This window comes from Coregonus lavaretus, assembly GCF_964263955.1.
Source record: "Coregonus lavaretus genome assembly, chromosome: 1".
Taxonomy (NCBI): Eukaryota; Metazoa; Chordata; class Actinopteri; order Salmoniformes; family Salmonidae; genus Coregonus; species Coregonus lavaretus.
The window spans coordinates 13492414-13513276 of NC_139988.1; the positions used below are offsets into that span (position 1 = coordinate 13492414).

At 43.5% G+C, this 20863-nt stretch overlaps 1 protein-coding gene and 1 pseudogene across 3 annotated transcripts in view; both read left to right on the forward strand.

Moving 5' to 3' along the window:
* LOC311121447 overlaps window positions 1-20863 on the forward strand; it is a 40455-nt pseudogene that overhangs the window by 18811 nt on the left and 781 nt on the right. The window contains exons 7-15 of the transcript in view: window positions 5208-5447; window positions 6101-6358; window positions 6610-6691; window positions 6862-7062; window positions 7829-7885; window positions 8712-8934; window positions 9676-9802; window positions 10218-10361; window positions 10586-10800. The product of the transcript in view is annotated as an uncharacterized misc_RNA (transcript). The remainder of the gene's footprint in view (window positions 1-5207; window positions 5448-6100; window positions 6359-6609; window positions 6692-6861; window positions 7063-7828; window positions 7886-8711; window positions 8935-9675; window positions 9803-10217; window positions 10362-10585; window positions 10801-20863) is intronic.
* LOC311134617 (fatty acid synthase-like) overlaps window positions 18664-20863 on the forward strand; it is a 41593-nt gene continuing 39393 nt past the window's right edge. For both annotated transcript variants that reach the window (XM_084168351.1, XM_084168352.1), the window contains exon 1: window positions 18664-18830. The gene's annotated coding sequence lies outside the window, so the exon portion shown is untranslated. The remainder of the gene's footprint in view (window positions 18831-20863) is intronic.

Sequence of the window (20863 nt, forward strand, 5' to 3'; positions counted from 1 at the left end):
CACCCCTTCCCTAATTGGAGTAAACTAGTGAACAACAATGCTTAGGCCTCTACTTCCAGCTTATACATACTATATAGATTTTATGGACACAGTCAATTTTACAATAATTATATTTTGTTTGTTTTTACTCCTGAACTTCCTCTACCCTCAACCTCTCCAATCATTTTCATGCTGTCCATCCGGTTTGCTTCTATATGCCATATCTTTCTAACTGTGCTCTTTCACAAAAGCTCTCAACCTATAACCTATATACTTATTATGGACACAGTATGCTTTACATTAGTTATCTTGTTGTTATTAGTTGTTGTTAGTTGTTATTAGTCCCATCCTTCAACCTCATTCAACACCTCCCATCGATCTCTTAACACCATCCATATTGGATTTCTATTTGCCATATATTTTTCAACTGTACTGTTATGTTTTACAAAAGTTCTGAACCTTTCTATTCTCATTGTTTCTACAGATTGTAAATTGAAAATAATCATTTTTGCTAAAAGTATTATTACATTATTGATCGATTGACTATGACTTTTCAGATCACCCAGTAGTGCTATCTACAGGGTTAGCTCCAGGTAAATATTGCAATCCTTTAGCCATTCCTGGACCTGTGTCCAAAAACAAGCTACAAATGGACAGTACCAAAACAAATGATCTAATGATTCTGTCTCTTCGCAGCAAAATCATGACACAGTACTTGCTTTGATACCATATTTATATTACAGTAGGTGTACTGTAATATGAAATACATAATTTTACTTGCCACAAGCTGCCTGTAAATTACTGTAAAATTCATAGCAATCCCTTTGCAGTGTAACCTTAAACATCAACATTATGAAACAGTATCTTACTCTGGATCAGTAGTTAGGGCCGATTCCTACCGACTGTGTATATGGGGGTCTGAAACCGGACACCCTATTGGCCTAGGGCCTAAGGTCAGGTGTTTATGGCTTCCTGAAAAGGTCGCTACCCCATGTTTAATTTTTAACAAGCAGAAACTCAGTATCGGTTTTCACTCAGCCGGTCGTATCGTCTGTCAAAGTGGTGTACTTTATTTTAGTGTTTTCTTAAGGGCACTTTCCCTTTTAGAATGAATACTTAGAACCATCAACCATAACATACAGCACCAGATGCCCGGCCTAGTCCCATAATTGATTTGAACTTTAAAGTATTGGATATATGTATTTTTCATAAACTTTGGTCAAATGAGTTACTAGTGCATTCAAGTATGTTCTGAAGATAAGAAATGATGACTGATGTATGTTCTGAAGATAAGAAATGATGACTGATGTATGTTCTGAAGATAAGAAATGATGACTGATATACAGTATGGATGGTTCAAATCAAATGTTTGCCGACCAATGGCCGCCATCACCCATCAGCTACAATCAGAACCTTACCCCCATCTAGTGGTCATTGGTTGAAACTGCTCACAGACGCGTATTATTGTGTATGTGTGATTATCCACCCACAAAAAAGAAAATCTTTAAAAAAAATAGATATATACACTACCATTCTAAAGTTTGGGGTCACTTCGAAATGTAATTTATTTTCAAAAGAAAAGCAATTTTTTTGTCCGTTAAAATAACATCAAATTGATCAGAAATACAGTGTAGACATTAATGTTGTAAATGGCTATTGTAGCTGGAAACGGCTGATTTTTTTATGGAATATCTACATAGGCGTACAGAGGCCCATTATCAGCAACCATCAGTCCGGTGTTCCAATGGCACGTTGTGTTTGCTAATCCAAGTTTATCATTTTAAAAGGCTAATTCATCATTAGAAAACCCTTTTGCAATTATGTTAGCACAGCTAAAAACTGTTGTGCTGATTAAAGAAGCAATAAAACTGGCCTTCTTGAGACTAGTTGAGTATCTGGAGCATCAGCAATTGTGGGTTCGATTACATGATCAAAATGGCCATAAACAAATAACTTTCTTCTGAAACTCTTCAGTCTATTTTTGTTCCGAGAAATGAAGGCTATTCCATGTGAGAAATTTCCCTTCACAAAACAGCGCAAACTGGCTCTAACCAGAATAGAAAGAGGAGTGGGAGGCCCCGGTGCACAACTTAGCAAGAGGACAAATACATTACAGTGTCTAGTTTGAGAAACAGACACCTCACAGGTCCTCAAATGGCAGCTTCATTAAATAGTACCCGCAAAACACCAGTCTCAAAGTCAACAGCGAAGAGGCGACTCCGGGATGCTGACCTCCTAGGCAGAGTTGCAAAGAAAAAGCCATATCTCAGACTGGCCAATAAAAATAAAAGAGTAAGATGGGCAAAATAACACTGGACAGAGGAAGATTGGAAAAAAAAAAGTGTTATGAACAGACGAATCGAAGTTTGAGGTGTTCGGATCACAAAGAACATTTGTGAGACGCAGACCAAATGAAAAGATGCTGGAGGAGTGCTTGATGCCATCTGTCAAGCATGGTGGAGGCAATGTGATGGTCTGGGGGTGCTTTGGTGGTGGAAAAGTGGGAGATTTGTACAGGGTAAAAGGGATCTTGAAGAAGGAAGGCTATCACTCCATTTTGCAACGCCATGCCATACCCTGTGGATGGCGCTTGATTGGAGCCAATTTCCTCCTACAACAGGACAATGACCCAAAGCACAGCTCCAAACTATGCAATAACTATTTAGGGAAGAAGCAGTCAGCTGGTATTCTGTCTATAATGGAGTGGCCAGCACAGTCACCGGATCACAACCCTATTGAGCTGTTGTGGGAGCAGCTTGACCATATGATACGTAAGAAGTGCCCATCAAGTCAATCCAACTTGTGGGAGGTGCTTCAGGAAGCATGGGGTGAAATCTCTTCAGATTACCTCAACAAATTGACAACTAGAATGCCAAAGGTCTGCAAGGCTGTAATTGCTGCAAATGGAGGATTCTTTGACGAAAGCAAAGTTTGAAGGACACAATTATTATTTCAATGAAAAATCATTATTTCTAACCTTGTCAATGACTACATTTCCTATGCATTTTGCTATATTTCCTATTCAAACTCATTTCATGTATGTTTTCATGGAAACAAGGACATTTCTAAGTGACCCCAAACTTTTGAACGGTAGTGTGTATGTATATATATATATATATATCGGAACTTACCTTCGGAAAGTATTCAGACCCCTTGACTTTTTCCAAATTTTGTTAGGTTACAGCCTTATTCTAAAATTGATTAAATTCTTTTTTTCCCTCATCAATACACACAATACCCCATTATGACAAAGCAAAAACAGGTTGTTAGACATTTTTGAAAATGTATTAAACATAAAAAACGGAAATATGACATTTACATAAGTATTCAGACACTTTACTCAGTACTTTGTTGAAGCACCGTTGGCAGTGATTACAGCCTCAAGTCTTCTTGGGCATGATGCTACAAGCTTGGCACACCTGCATTTGGGGAGTTTCTCCCATTGTTCTCTGCAGGTCCTCTCAAGCTCTGTCAGGTTGGATGGGGAGCATTGCTGCACAGCTATTTTCAGGTCTCTCCAGAGATGTTCGATCGGGTTCAAGTCCGGGCTCTGGCTGGGCCACTCAAGGACATTCAGAGGCTTGTCCCGAAGCCACTCCTGCGTTGTCTTGGCTGTGTGCTTAGGGTCGTTGTCCTGTTGGAATGTGAACCTTCGCCCCAGTCTGAGGTCCTGAGCACTCTGGATCAAGTTTTCATCAAGGATTTCTCTGTACTTTGCTCCGTTCATCATTGCCTCGATCCTGACCAGTCTCCCCGTCCCTACCGCTGAAAAACATCCCCACAGCATGATGCTGCCACCACCATGCTTTCAGTTTTTTATGTTTAACAAATGTGCAAACATTTCTAAAAACTTGTTTTTGCTTTGTCATTATGGGGTATGATGTGTAGATCGATGAGGTAAAAAAAACGATTTAATCCATTTTAGAATAAGGCTGTAACGTAACAAAATGTGGAAAAAGTGAAGAGGTCAATACTTTCTGAATGCACTGTATTTTGTATATAATGTATGTAAACTTTGTAAACTCCTGTGTCTGTATTCTGTCTCTAAACGTGTCCATCACTAGCAGCACCATATCACCAGGTAACATTCTGACTATGTTGTCTATCACTAGCAGCACCATATCACCAAGTAACATTCTGAGTATGTTGTCTATCACTAGCAGCACCATATCACCAAGTAACATTCTGACTATGTTGTCTATCACTAGCAGCCCCACATCACCAAGTAACATTCTGACTATGTTGACTATCACCAGCAGCACCATATCACCAAGTAACATTCGGACTATTTTGACTATCACCAGCAGCACCATATCACCAAGTAACATTCTGACTATGTTGACTATCACCAGCAGCACCATATCACCAAGTAACATTTTGACTATGTTGACTATCACCAGCAGCACCATATCACCAAGTAACATTCTGACTATGTTGTCTATCACTAGCAGCACCACATCAACAAGTAACATTCTGACTATGTTGACTATCACCAGCAGCACCATATCACCAAGTAACATTCTGACTATGTTGACTATCACAAGCAGCACCATATCACCAAGTAACATTCTGACTATGTTGACTATCACTAGCAGCACCATATCACCAAGTAACATTCTGACTATGTTGACTATCACAAGCAGCACCATATCACCAAGTAACATTCTGACTATGTTGACTATCACTAGCAGCACCATATCACCAAGTAACATTCTGACTATGTTGACTATCACAAGCAGCACCATATCACCAAGTAACATTCTGACTATGTTGACTATCACAAGCAGCACCATATCACCAAGTAACATACTGACTATGTTGACTATCACTAGCAGCACCATATCACCAAGTAACATTCTGACTATGTTGTCTATCACTAGCAGCACCACATCACCAAGTAACATTCTGACTATGTTGACTATCACAAGCAGCACCATATCACCAAGTAACATTCTGACTATGTTGACTATCACTAGCAGCACCATTTCACCAAGTAACATTCTGACCATGTTGACTATCACCAGCAGCACCATATCACCAAGTAACATTCTGACTATGTTGACTATCACTAGCAGCACCATATCACCAAGTAACATTCTGACTATGTTGACTATCACCAGCAGCACCATATCACCAAGTAACATTCTGACTATGAGTAAATGTTCTTGGCAAATAAAGGTGATTCTGATTCTGTGTGTGTTTATTTAGCTATGTCTGTCTGTCTGCAGGGCCACACACCTGGTGGTGGTGGCGGTGTCTCTGTAGGGGAGCTGCCATCTGAGGAGATCCATCGGCTGCAGCAGCAGAACAGCAGTCTGAGAGCTGTCATAGCCCAGATGAGGAGGGACATGGAGGATCTCAGCCAGCCTTCTCATTCTCCAGGAAAGCGTGACTCATCCATCCATATCCCTAAAGGACCTCTACCCCAGCCTCCAGCACAGATTTCAGCCTAGCCCACTGACATCGCTGTACAGCCAAGCCCACTGACATCGCTGCACAGCCAAGCCCACAAGCCTGTCAGGTATAAACACTGTTTACTCACAACCCCTAGAAGCTCCAGACAGTCTTGGATCAACCCACACCTCAACCCCAACCTGTTGACAGCTCCCTAAAGCACCAGCCCAACAAGTGTCATCACCAGCATGTCTTACTGCTTACTCTGTGTTCGCTCACACCGACACCCCCTCCCCTCCCCTCTCCTCCCCCCTCCTCTCCCCTGCCCTCCCCTCCCCTCCCCTCCTGCACCACAAACAAAATCAAATCAAATCTACCATGCGTGCTGCATCCCTCACCAGCCCCCATTCCATTCACCTCCCACCACAAGAACCACCCGCACCCTGCCAGAACCCTTAAAAAACCCATCACTATCACATACCTCCACTACCCCCCATCATCCTGCTGGTAGACCCTAGTAAGCCTAAAGCCCAGGCCAACAGGTGTCAACACTAACCCTTCACACAGCTTAGTGCCAACCTGTAAGGAGGGTATTAATGTCTACAGACACAGTTGAAATGTAATATGAGTATTTATGGTTACAGCTAGCTAGTAATGGACTGGCTGTGGAGGCATAACCCTCAACCTCTAGCGTAAAGAGAAGGGTAGTAATATAATCGTGACTCAGTCACAAACATGCCTGAGTAATCTGTGTGTGTGTGTGTTCTCTCTGTGTTTATCAGCGGCAGGTACCCCAGAGTACACCCAGGCTCTAGAAGTAGAGGTAGCAGAGCTGAAGGCCAGGTGCTAGCGGTTAGAGGACCACTAGAGGGCGCCACCAGACCACTCAACACTGCCATCGTCATCCCAGCAACCACACTCACCCCCATCGACTCTGTCAACGCATACCTCCAGAACCACATTCGATCCCTCAATGAAACCGTCGGTAGGAGGACACTTCAATAGTATACTGTATAATGGTACTAGGACAGAGATAATGGTGGCGCTTGGCACCCTTTATAAAGTTCTGACCAGAGATCTGAGAGTGGCATTTACTTGTGTTTCAGTCTACTGCTATGCAAAATAAGGTATATTTCCATTCAACAATGATGATAGGAATTTGTCTTGGTGTTGTAAGTATAAAAAGCGACAACAACATAAAACTCATAGCCATTGTCTACATGATGTTTACTGCAGGTGGCCTGCGAGTGGAGAAGGTGGCCAACACTGCAGCTCTGTAGCTCACCTGGAAGCTGTCCTGTTCTCGCTCACGCAACAGGTACTGACACTCTTCATCCCAAATTCAGCACTTCTTTAAGTTAAACTGCAGGCACTGGTACAGGTTTAGGCTATTAATGGAAGACTTCAAAACAGTATTAGTAGTCATTGTCCACCCACAAACCCGCTCTCTCTCTCACTCTTTCTCTCTCCCTCCATCTCTCCCTACAGTGCCACTCCAAACAGATGGAGGGGGTGGAGCTGCGTCTGCAGCTGGCCAATCAGAAGAGGAGCTGGTCATCTGAGGAGACAGGACTACGTTGGTGTCTGGTTGCCGTGGAGATGGAGCTGGAGGAAGTGAGGCAGAAGCAAGAGGAGTACCAGAAAGAAAGCATCCTGAACAACCTGGACACTGTCGCCCTGGGCAACCAGGTAAGGCTGAGTGACAGCCTGCCTCAAACATAAGACTTTTCATCAACCCTAACAAAAACAAAAATTCAAAAACAAGAGACAATGCATGTAAATAGCAACAACATATTTTTGCTGTTTTAGTAAAACTTTACTGGAATCCTCAGTCAGATAGGCCAGAAAACACTTTAGTAAGGACATTTGAGGTCAGGTTATTGTCTGCTTGTAATAACTGACTTTACACTGCCATGACACAAACTGTTGTTGTGACCAGGTGTTGTAAGGGATCAGGGGTTGGCAGGGTCTAGACAGAGTCTGACACTTCCCCGATCTACAGAGAGGGGGAGTCATCAGACTCGATCTGGTTCACCTGAGTTCTGAGCACACCTGTCAGTAATTAGTGTAGGATTTAAGGTGTGCTCAGAAGCTCAGTCGGCGCGAGGTATTGTTCCATTGTGACTTGCTAAGCGTTTTGTTCCGAGAGAGAGAGAGAGAGAGAGAGTTTGTTGTTTTTGATTACCCGTGTATCCGACCTGTGCCTTGTTGTTTGACTCCCCGAATTGCTTAATCCTCTACTTGTCTACCCCAGTGATTACCGTTCTCTGATCCTGTGCCTGTGACCTCGACTACGACTAAGCCCGCTCCCTTGGTACCTCTGCCTGTCTCTGCCTGGCCCGGTTTTGACCACAGCCCGCCCGACCACGATTAAGCTATTCCCTTGTCTGTACTCTAATAAAGTATCGCTATTCTGCGATTGGATCTTACCACTCTGTCCGAGTATTCATTACAGGTGTCCGCACTGAAGATGGACATCGCCAGCAGAAGGGATCCCATCGTCTGTGAAGAGGTACACCATCTCAGGCAGCAGAAGGGATCCCATCATCTGTGAAGAGGTAAACCATCTCAGGCAGCAGAAGGGATCCCATCGTCTGTGAAGAGGTAAACCATCTCAGGCAGCAGAAGGGATCCCATCGTCTGTGAAGAGGTAGACCATCTCAGGCAGCAGAAGGGATCCCATCGTCTGTGAAGAGGTAGACCATCTCAGGCAGCAGAAGGGATCCCATCGTCTGTGAAGAGGTAAACCATCTCAGGCAGCAGAAGGGATCCCATCGTCTGTGAAGAGGTAAACCATCTCAGGCAGCAGAAGGGATCCCATCATCTGTGAAGAGGTAAACCATCTCAGGCAGCAGAAGGGATCCCATCGTCTGTGAAGAGGTAAACCATCTCAGGCAGCAGAAGGGATCCCATCGTCTGTGAAGAGGTAGACCATCTCAGGCAGCAGAAGGGATCCCATCGTCTGTGAAGAGGTAAACCATCTCAGGCAGCAGAAGGGATCCCATCGTCTGTGAAGAGGTAGACCATCTCAGGCAGCAGAAGGGATCCCATCGTCTGTGAAGAGGTAGACCATCTCAGGCAGCAGAAGGGATCCCATCGTCTGTGAAGAGGTACACCATCTCAGGCAGCAGAAGGGATCCCATCGTCTGTGAAGAGGTAGACCATCTCAGGCAAACTATAGAGTTGACTCTGTTTTGTGTTTTCCTTTTTGCCATGGGGAAATCAGGTATTGTAGTGACAACCCTTGTCCATATACACCTATCTCTCTCTCCCTCCCTCTCTCTCTCCCTCCCTCTCTCTCTCTCTCCCTCTCTCTCTCCCTCCCTCTCTTCCTCCAGAGTGAGATGGTGTGGCAGCTCCAAGAGGAGAACTTGTGTTATAGACAACAGCAGCTGACCCAGGACCTGAAGCCTGGTGGGGCAGCGGGGTACAGGCCAGGGTGTGGGGAGGTAAAACTGAAGCAAGCAGTGCGGTGTATCGCCCGTCTGACCAGAGACAAGCAGCAGCTGATTAAGATGGGCAACCGGCTCTGGGCACAACTGGCCGACACTGGACTGATGCTTCTGTAGAAAACACAGACTAACACCAAACCATTCACTGCAGCTTAACCATATCACAGAAATAAAAGATACAACGCTTTCTGCATGATTACAACTAAGCTATGAATACCAGATAATCATACTGCATGATGACAGCTAGGCTATATAGACCAGATACCAGATAACCATACTGCATGATGACAGCTTTATCCCCCAGAACTATGAACCTATTTTCAACTAGCCCATGTTATGATAACGTTATAGTGTAGACTCATTCGATTGGTCAAATTGGCTTTGCAGGGACAATGTAAACAGGAAGTCCAGCTGTGTTGTGATTGGTTGGGTGGTGTGGTCCAGCTGTGTTGTGATTGGTCTGGTGGGACAGGAAGTACTCTCCCCCGTGTTGTTCCACTACCTCACAGGACACCCTGATCCCCGCTGCCCTGCGGGATTATGGGGGATTCAGCAGAGATCACACGCAGCCCCAGGGGCCGGGGGAAAAACACAAACACCCTGGATGCCTCCACTCACACACACACACACACACCCCGACACACACACACCCCAACACACACACACATACACATACATACACACACACACACACCCCTCCCCTCTCTCTCTCTCTCTCTCTCTCTCTCTCTCTCTCTCTCTCTCTCTCTCTCTCTCTCTCTCTCTCTCTCTCTCTCTCTCTCTCTCTCTCTCTCTCTCTCTCTCTCTCTCTCTCCTCCCCTCTCTCTCTCTCTCTCCTCCCCTCTCTCAGTTCTCCAGTCTGCTCCCAAACCCTCCCTGGCCCCAGTGTTTATGGCGCCAGAGAGAGACCCATCCAGAGACACACAGCACCAGCAAGGTCGACTCTCTGCCAACTGCAGTACCAGCTCAACACACAAGTCTGACCTCTGACCTCTGACCCCTAACCTTTGACCTCTTACCCCTTGATGTCAACGAGACAGCAGTGAGAAAGTGACATTGTCATATCACAGATTAGGACTCATAATGTAGTGCAGTACTCTGTGTGACCATCAGAGGAAGCGTTTCGATCCAGGAACTTCAGTAAGCCAGGTTTCTCTCCAGGATCTGCAGTAAGCGACGTTTCTCTCCATGAACTGCAGTAAGCCAGGTTTCTCTCCAGGAACTGCAGTATGCCACGTTTCTCTCCAGGAACTGCAGTAAGCCACATTTCTCTCCAGGAAGTGCAGTAAGCCACGTTTCTCTACAGGAACTGCAGTAAGCCACATTTCTCTCCAGGAATGCAGTAAGCCACATTTCTTTACAGGAACTGCAGTAAGCTACATTTCTTTACAGGAACTGCAGTATGGCCACAGAAAGCAGAGGAAGGGGGGGGGTCCTATCGTGGTGAGGCATCTCCTCTCAGAGAGCTACAGCTGAGACAGAGACAGGGTCACCAACCCCTGGGGCCAGCGACACAAGGACACAGACAGACATGAGGTAACACAGGAATGTCTGTCTACACTGTCTGATACCACCTGACCTGAGGACCAATGATGCAAGAGCCTCTCAACTCACTTGATCAATATACAGAGTTCATGTCTGGGCTATAAAGGCTTATTAACTATAGAGGAAACATGGCTCTGACATCTTACTTCAATATTCTTGGCAAATTATTTAATTTTTTACTTTTTCTTCAGTCCTCTCTCTCCTCTCTTCCTCAGCGTCCTAGCACTAAAGAGAACACCCCTCCTCCTCCTCTCAGCCAATCACAGAGTTCCCTGCGGATGGACCTCGGGTCACGACCCCCTTCCAGCCCGTCAGGTCCTCTGCTGCTGTCGTCAGTGGCTACGGAGAGGTCCCTAAGGGAGGTATGGCAGATACTGGACCGATGCCTCAACCCCTCCATACACACCCCGGGAGAGCTGCTCTGAGAGAGGTGAGATCTCTCTCTCTCTCTTTCTTTACATCTTTCTTGCTTTCAGGGATTGACATTAAAGTCTGAAAAGCACTTGCCCATCGGGCAAGTCAGGAGTATTTTTTGTTTGCCCGAAGATTATTATCACTTGCCCGAAATCTTAATTAGCTATTTACAGGCAGAAGTGCCTAAGCATAGGGGAAGAACAGTGGCAACCCGTCATTCAATTCAAATTGACACATTTTATTATTAATTTATTTATTTTTTGTGGGGGGGTTGCCTGTTTTGCATGTTATTTTGGCATTAATACGTGTCACATATCAGTTTGCAAACAATGTAAAAAAAAATCACTAAAATAATTGAGTTAATAAAGCCACAAAGAAACATGGTCTCTTTTTTTGCTTTCTAGAGTTAGGCAGCTCCTAACTACAGGTGTTTCAAGCTCAGTGCTTTCTGTGGTGGTGGGGCAGCCAGCTGAAAATACTGAGAGTAGGGGTTGGTAATGTTCTCTAGTTGCGCCGTGATTGGATCAGTGTTCTGTCACTCATGGGGACACTGCGTCACCGCCAAGTCTAAGGGTAGAGTTAGAAAATTCAAGCCCCTTGGGTGCTGCCATAGAGTTACATTAGAAGTGCCCATCCAAGAAGGCTCAAAGTCATTGGCCACAGATAAAATGACGTCAAATCATGTTATATCTACAGCAGCTTTGATTGGGACTGATCATAATAATAATATGCCATTTAGCAGACGCTTTTATCCAAAGCGACTTACAGTCATGCGTGCATAATTATTATTTTTTTGTGTATGGGTGGTCCCGGTGATCGAACCCACTATCTTGCCGTTACAAGCGCCGTGCTCTACCAGCTGAGCTACAGAGGACCACATGTCAACATCATACTTTCAAAATCTTAGCTAGCAGTCATCATCATGAATCAAGTCAACAATCTACTGGCAAATCCTTTTTAATCCATGTCATATGAAGATAAATAATGAAGAGAAATTATAGATAAAACATATAGGCGCTCATAAACATTACACAGCAAGCTGGAAATCGCAAATTCAACAATGAGTGGTTTGGCAGGAATCAGCGGCTAACTGCAAGCATTGCAAAGCAATCACTAGCCTGCTACTCAGTGGAGTGGCTGTGTGGTCCCAAGTCTGGGACTAAGGGTCTCTTTTCCAAGTTTAAAATTATAAACATTCAACATTAGCCATATTGTCAATGAAGCATGATTTTCCGACTGGGAAAATACATTTTGAACTGTCATCCAACGCGGAATTGTAAATCCGGAACTCGGCTCTTTCTAGAGCTACGACCTGAAGATCACTGAGGTCATCATGATTCGACCTTGTTTTTTTCAGAGTTCCCAGTTGTCTTGAAAGCATCATAAATCAAGAGAATGCCAGACTTTGATGACAAAATCTGCCCATGAAGGACCACCGCGCCACCTTCCTGTTCAAGTGAGCACAGTACAAGGTGAGTCCAAAAATGTATTGTATGCTCTGGCATAAATTATGTAATATGCTAGGGAGATATGTACAGTTGAAGTCGGAAGTTTACATACACCTTACCCAAGTACATTTAAACTCAGTTTTTCACAATTCCTGACATTTAATCCTAGTAAAAATTCCCTGTTTTAAGTCAGTTAGGATCACATCTTTATTTTAAGAATATGAAATGTCAGAATAATAGTAGAGACAATGATTTATTTCAGCTTTTATTTCTTTCATCACATTCCCAGTGGGTCAGAAGATTACATACACTCAATTAGTATTTGGTAGCATTGCCTTTAAATTGTTTAACTTGGGTCAAGCGTTTCGGGTAGCCTTCCACAAGCTTCCCATAATAAGTTGGGTGAATTTTGGCCCATTGCTCCTGACAGAGCTGGTATAACTGAGTCAGCTTTATAGGCCTCCTTGCTCGCACACGTTTTTTCAGTTCTAACCACACATTTTCTATAGGATTGAGGTCAGGGCTTTGTGATGGCCACTCCAATACCTTGACTTTGTTGTCCTTAAGCCATTTTGCATTGTCCATTTGGAAGATCCTTTAGCGACCAAGCTTTAACTTCCTGACTGATGTCTTGAGGTGTTGCTTCAATATATCCACATAATCTTCCTTCCTCATGATGCCATCTATTTTGTGAAGTGCACCAGTCTCTCCTGCAGCAAAGCACCCCTACAGCATGATGCTGCCACCCCCGTGCTTCACGGTTGGGATGGTGTTCTTCGGCTTGCAAGAAGCCCCCTTTTTCCTCCAAACATAACGATGGTCATTATGGCCAAACAGTTCTATTTTTGTTTCATCAGACCAGAGGACATTTCTCCAAAAAGTACAATCTTTGTCCCCATGTGCAGTTGCAAACCGTAGCCTGGCTTTTTTATGGCGGTTTTGGAGCAGTGGCTTCTTCCTTGCTGAGCGGCCTTTCAGGTTATGTCGATATAGGACTCTGAGGTCTTGGCTGATTTCTTTTGATTTTCCCATGATGTCAAGAAATAGGGCACTGAGTTTGAAGGTAGGCCTTGAAATACATCCACAGGTACACCTCCAATTGACTCAAATGATGTCAATTAGCCTATCAGAAGCTTCTAAAGCCATGACATAATTTTCTGGAATTTTCCAAGCTGTTTAAAGGCACAGTCAACTTAGTGTATGTAAACTTCTGAACCACTGGAATTGTGATACAGTGAATTATAAGTGAAATAATCTGTCTGTAAACAACTGTTGGAAAATTACTTGTGTCATGCACAAAGTACATGTCGTAACCGACTTGCCAAAACTATAGTTTGTTAACAAGAAATGTGTGGAGTGGTTGAAAAACAAGTTTTAATGACTCCAACGTAAGTGTACGTAAACTTCTGACTTCAACTGTATACTGTAGCTAAGAAAGTAATACTAAGTGTATGTTGTGTAGTAAGCTGTTAGTAGCCCGTGTGCCTCACCCTAATAATTTGGTCTATTTTCCCCTCTTAATTTCACCTACTGTTCTGACTTGGTGGTGCACATGTAGCCTATAACCTGTTTTAGAGAAATGTAATCATTGAATATTGTAAGAGCTTTCATTGTCTGCTTATATGCCCCCTTTATTTATCCTACGGTTCTGACTTGGTGTACAGGGAGAACACTGTAAGAACGACCCATGTTCTGAATTCTGTCACTGTACATTTCAAAAGTGCTAAACAAATATTTGTATTGACTATGTCTGTCCTAGCTCGCTCATTAATGTCTTAATCGAAATTACGGATTGCCTCTCATCCGCTTGTCGTCCCCTTATGCCTTAGTTTGTACATCTCAATTGTCAGTAGAAACCACATTTCTTTAAGCAAGTCAGCCATGTAAATGAGGCTGAATTAATTGTTTCTCTGCCCGACAAGGCTCCGCTGATAGCCAGGTGTAGCAGTGGTAAGATGTTGGGACTGCTGTTGGGATTCTGCTGTTGGGACAGCTTTTGTCACCGTTATAGTGCAATAATGTATTGTTTAGTGTTGTGTTGTGTAGTGGCTTTGCTGGCATGCATCCCACAGTTTTTGTTTTGTTTGCCCCACCAAGATTGACATGCTAAAATCGCCACTGGGGAAGAATCAGAAAGATCACTACTGGAATTCTTAGTATTTTGGTTGTTATCAGTAAAATACATTCTCAGAGCAGGCTCAACTTGTCTGACTGCCATGAATGCCATAAATTGTCTGTCTTTCACTTAAACAATGGGGAGGAACCAGAAAAATCAGAACCAAAAAAAAAGAAAATCAACTGCCCTTTGGGGCAACCTCACTTGGCCCAGGCAATAGAGTAACCCTTTATATCAATCCCTGCTCTCTCTCTCTCTCTCTCTCTCTCTCTCTCTCTCTCTCTCTCTTCTTCATCTCTCTCTCTTTCTCTCTCTCTCTCTCTCTCCTTCATCTCTCTCTCTTTCTTTCTCTCTCCATCCATCTATCTCTCTCTCGCTCTCTTTCTCTCCATCTCTCTCTTTCTCTCTCCATCCATCTCTCTCTCTCTCTCTCTCTCTCTCTCTCTCTCTCTCTCTCTCTCTCTCTCTCTCTCTTTCTCTCCATCTCTCTCTCTACATCTCCCTTTCTCTCTCTGGGTGTACTCTGTGAGTCACACAATTATAAGCCAACTGGTCTGTCTGCATTGTATTGGGTAATTTAGCACTTAGCAGATTATCACAGGAAGCCTACTATTACTCTGTCACAACATATACACACCAAGGTTAGCGACATCAGTATGTATTAACTAGACCACAGACCGTAAGGCTCTTTGTATGAGATGATGATAGTGTTAATCATTTCACATAGCTGAGGTTTAAATAAAGACAGAGTGGCAGTCTGGCCACAGAGGAGGAGGGAGGTTGCCCAACTTGTGGCCTTGTATCTGTCCCAAATAGTACCCTTTTCCCTATATAGTTCACTACTTTTGACCAGAGTCCTATGGGCCCTGGACAAAATGTGTGCAATACATGGGGAATAGGGTGCCATTTGGGATATAACCTTGTGTCTGGGGCCAGATCACAGAGGTGACAGGGTGAAGGCTCTGACCAGGCACAGTTCTACACTGGGAACAATTTCTCAATCAGTGGACAGTGGAGAAACTCATGGTTTAGGTCTGGCTCTGTTGAAAAAAATTGTTGTCTGCAGAGCCCAGGGCACTGGCCAGGCCTGGCTGACACACAAAGCCACTGCCTGCTGGAAGAAGTGCTGACTGATAGCCTGGCTCTATTGCCCCAGCAACAGCCACTGCAACAGGTCACAGACAGCAGTGATGGTCATCCAACACAGTGTGTCCATCTTTCAGATTAGATTTACAACTACAACTAGCTCAGTAGCTCAGTTGGTAGAGCATGGCGCTTTCAACGCCAGGGTTGTGGGTTCGATTCCCACGGGGGGCCAGTATGAAAATGTATGCACTCACTAACTGTAAGTCGCTCTGGATAAGAGTGTCTGCTAAATGACTAAAATGTAAATTTAGATCAGAGGCATTGCTTCACAGTTAGCCCAGCAGTAGACTGCCAAGAGTTTCCACATTATGCTGAGTAAACGTTGAGAAGAAGACACTCTGGGGCTGGGGCTGGGGCTGGGGCTGGGGAGCATGGGGCTGGGGATGATGGGGCTGGGGTGGATGGTGGAGAATGGGGCTGGGGAGGGGAGGCATGCAACACACAAGTATACCATCAGAGACTTCAACTAATCTTTAGAAGCTTTGTTATAGTTAAGCAACGTTCATAAAGTTGTGAGTTGAATGAGATTGTTACTAACACTTACTTAATAATTAATATATGCAGACGCTTTTATCCAAAGTGACTTACAGTCATGCGTGCATACATTTTACGTATGAGTGGGCCAGAAAGTATTTAGTACTTTGTCAGGAGAAGAGATTGCTAACGAAGGTGTTGTACAGTAGTATATAGATCATGGAGACCATGGTGTGATAAGCCTCTGCCTCTCTGTGCTGTGGAGAGACATTCAGACAGGCACAATGTCAGCTCTGTCTCTACCCAGCCATGCAGCCTCTCTGCACTGCAGCCACTGTCAGTGGCAGTCCCTTAGGCCTCATCCCCACAGATGCTTTCAGTGCTGCCCGGTACAATATAAAAGACTGATGGATACTTTCTGGTAGGCTAACAGAATTCAAAACAATCTGTAACTGTTGGCAGTTGGCATGAATACCAACGTACGTATTAGGTAGAAATTGCATGTAAATACCTAGTGATTTCTGTACTGTAAACTAGAGTGCTAAAGTAATATCAGAGGCTGGTGCAGAAGGTAATGTCTTGGCAAGGCCACCAGGGGAGTGTTTCTGGCAGCAGAACCCGTCTGGCACCCAGGCTAGGTACATACAGTTACTACCTGCTCGCTGGTAAGGCCAGGGGACCACCTGGCTTTACACTTCAGGAAGTAGAGGGCCAGGGGACCAGCTGGCCTTACACCTCAGGAAGTAGAGGATTCATTTAAGTGTATATTGTGTTTCCTGTCACTGATGCTCACACTGAAAAGCACTATTTTGTGTGCTTTTTTCATGTTTTTCTCCCATCATGACAAATCTAGTGTTTTGTGCTCTTGTTTTACGGGTCCTGAACAGGTGTTGATATCTGTGTTGATTTTATAACAATAAAACATTAATTCAATTTTTAAATTTTCTGAAATGTTTCCTTTATTGAGAAGGTGTGACACCAAACCATAATTGATACAAATCTTATCTAAAAAGGGACCTTAGGAAATATGAATATGTTAACACATTATGTACATATTTCCACATGATTTCTTCAGGTTATCTTGGTTAGTATTTAGGTCAGTAAATAAGTCAAAGATACTGACTAGTAAAGTTTTTCTCGACATCATGCCATCTTCACCATTGAACTCTAGTAACCCCAACAGCATTTCTGATTATATCACCATCCTTGCTGCCCTGGCAACAAGCTCCTCCCTTCACTGTCATCACATCACCCTATCCCCTAGCAACACCCTCACGCCCACACACCCCTGCTCTGTGATTGGTTCATTTTCACATCTGTAAAATATCACAACTAGCTATGATCACGGCTGTCAGGATTTGGGTGTGTACTAACTACCAAGTTTGTCAGCACTAACTGTACATTCGCCATAATAACCTGTTTCAGGTGTGTCGATATGGTGGCTCAACAAGTTGGCAGGGGTAGGCCGTCATTGAAAATAAGAATTTGTTCTTAACTGACTTGCCTAGTTAAATAATGGTTAAATCAAATTAATAAAAAGTTAATCCTACAGAATGTCAGTGGCCAACTGACTGGGTAAATCATTCAGTAATAAGCATTAATAAACCATTTTATTAACTATAAAATAAATACGTATTTAGTTATTTATTAACATTTATACTCCTTATATTATGAGCGTTACAATTCATTAACATTTACATTTTAACGTATAAAACATTTATAAGCAAATATAAACATTTCATAATGGCTTATTCATGAAAGTCATTATAAATAGTTACCAAACCTATAGTTAAACAATACAAAAGCCTCTGAATACTTGGGTGCAATAACATAAATGACTATCTCTCTATACATGATAAACAATGGGAATAAAATATTTCAATGATTTAAAAATTAAATGTTATATGGCTATGACTCCCTAAATTCGGTCAGGTGATCGAACACGTGTTGATATATGATTTTTACAATGTCAACCACAGGTGACCATGCAATTCTTACTAATTATATTAAACATAGTATTTATTGGTCTAGTCTGCGCTAGTAAATTTCAAAATACAGTACATATACTGTAAAGAATACATTCATTTATTCAATCATGATTAATAGGTTAGGGGGAAAATATTTACCTGATGTAGGCTACATCCACCATTCTTTAATGGTATATCCATCTCCAATAAATTGCATTGCAAAAAATCATACACATTATGTATAAAAAGGGGGAAAAATCTAATTGATCAAGATTGTCAAATATGTGTTTCCCAAAGTCCATGGACTATTGCAACTGCATGTATCCTCCTTGCTGCAAGATTTCGAAATTAGTTATTGTTCAATCAGAGTGAAATCTGAACACGGCTCAGGTAAGTGATGGTTCTGCGCTTTGAACCTGAGTGATGGACTTGGCTTTGGGTTTAACCAATAAAAAACGGCTGGGGAAACTGAGCTAGGTTACTGGTGCACTCAGAGGATCCATCCAGTTCTACCCGAATGAACTACAGTAACCTTGCCATCGCGTTTCTTCCGTTTTGTTTCTCCCAAATCTACAGCGGCGTTCAGCGAATCACCCCATCACTGGCTGAGACTAGGAGTCCTGCCTCTTTTCTCATTGGACTGAACAGCCCAGAGAAGCTGTCAGCCCATGTGGCGTGGCCGCGGAGTGCATGTCAGACATTTCCATGAAACAGAGAAAGGGAATAATAGAAGCGAGATAAATTAGAAGGGAACGGCAGCAGGGACACACAGGCAAGCGCGCTCTCACCGACGGAAAATAAGGCATTATCGAGGAACATTTTACTAACCGTTTCCTGACTAACATTTCGCACTCCCTTTGGTGGTTTCTACGGATATTAAAACACCTAACTACAAGTAAGTTGTTCTGATATTGCGAGAATATCAAGTTAGCCGATGAGATGTCCATGATGACCGGCATAGTAGAAATAAACATAAACGAACTGGATTTCCTCGATATCATTTAGCTGGTTATTATCAGTTACACACTTCCTCGTTACAATGTTCATGCATTTTAGAGTTATATTAGCTAGCTGACTAATTCTCAGAAATAGCGACATTTAGCGAGGATAACTAGCTCAAGCTTTTGTTTCAAGTGCAATTTCAAGTTGAAGCCAACATGACTCCACAGTGATGCGGCTACCTCTGCTAGGGCTAGGCTAGCAGTTGTCTTGCTCAATAAAACAATATGTGGTTATCACTGCATGGATGCCAAGTTAGCACGTTTTAATCAATTACTATTCACTGATACCCTGGTTTTTCTGCTTGCTAGAGTGTTTGCGTGTCTTGTGTCGCTGGTCTAAATTTGGTAGCAGCACGAGATACAGGAACAGGCTGCGTATTTTACAGGTCTAGTTGAGGAGGAGCACTAAGGCCCATTGATGATATAGGCCTACATGAAAGGGTAATTAATAATTCAAGAAAATGTCTTTCGTTTTTTTTTGCCAGGTGTGGTGCTGCCTGGGATGGGTTGGATGCATATTGCCTACATTTTGAGAGCCTTTTTGCTTAAGCTACCCTTTCTGATCCAATTTTGGTTGAATTTTCTGCATGTTTGACATCTAGTCTAGTGGGAACTCAGCATTATACAGTTTGCTCACCCTCTTACTGTAGTCACGTGATGAGTCATATTGTAAAACACAATCACTTTCACTGTCAAGTTCAACCCCTGTCACCTTCCTGAACTTTACTTAAGCAGGCCTTAGCTAGTCGCTGAGGGTCTAGTATGAATCTGAGGTTTTGTGCCTAAACCATTGAAAAGAGATGGCCTAATCTAACTGCAGACTAATACAGAGGAATACACAGACCACTATCAGAAATGGATACCAATGTTTGGTGAGCCTACCCATCCCAGTACCCTAGCTCTCTATACTCTCCCAGGTGAGAGGCAAGAGAAGGCCCATTCTGAAGCCTAGGTGTGGAATTTACCATGCTGCGTGTGTCAAGCAACCTTTCCACATGTGACCTATCTGGACAAATCACCAACAGAGCTCTGTCCTGCCAGCCAGGATGGTGGGTGTTTCTCAAGATGTTCTTGCTACATTACCTGGCATTCGCAGACTGATGACGTGCAGTGCTTTTTAGCCCTCCTGTTGAGACCTGGTAATCTAGGCACAGGATGGAATGTCCTGGCTTTGAGAGATGTAGTCTATAACTATAGTGGAATGTGTAATGTCATGTTATTGCTCTCCAGGTAATTTTCAAGTGTTCTAATATGTAGCCTACGTGACAAGTTGAGTCAAGTCGTGTACCGGTATGTTCTATTTGAGGCAGGTGAAACTGTTACCGAGGTAGATGGCCTAGATTTGAACACATTGTATTTTTGATAGATTGTCATCTATACAGATTCATTGTCATCCGTACAAGAACACCATTATTATTTTACTGTACAGATGTTGGTCTGTAGCATGTCACTCCCTCATAGATTGAGTTATTATATTACACAACATGTCTGTGGAGGACAGAGGGAAAAGGAGGGAGAAAGAGGGAGATGGAAGCACCAAGGGACAGGGAGACGGAGAGAGAAACACCCACAAGGGAAAGCTGTGTGCGGTGTCATCCATGGCATGGCGCCACTGTAGTAGTCATTGTGTTGCCTCAGCTAGGCCTATATCCAACACATGTAATCAATCAAGGCCCTGCCTCACAGTGATGTGATCCAGGTCAGGTAGATGATAATCCACCTTAATCCCTGTAAGCTACTTACCTCCCGAGTGGCGCAGTGGTCTAAGGCACTGCCTCGCAGTGCTAGCTGTGCCACTAGAGATCCTGGTTCGAATCCAGGCTCTGCTGTAGCCGGCTGCAACCGGGAGACCAATGGGGCGGCGCACAATTGGCCCAGCGTCGTCAAGGGTAGGGGAGGGAATGGCCGGCAGGGAGGTAGCTCAGGT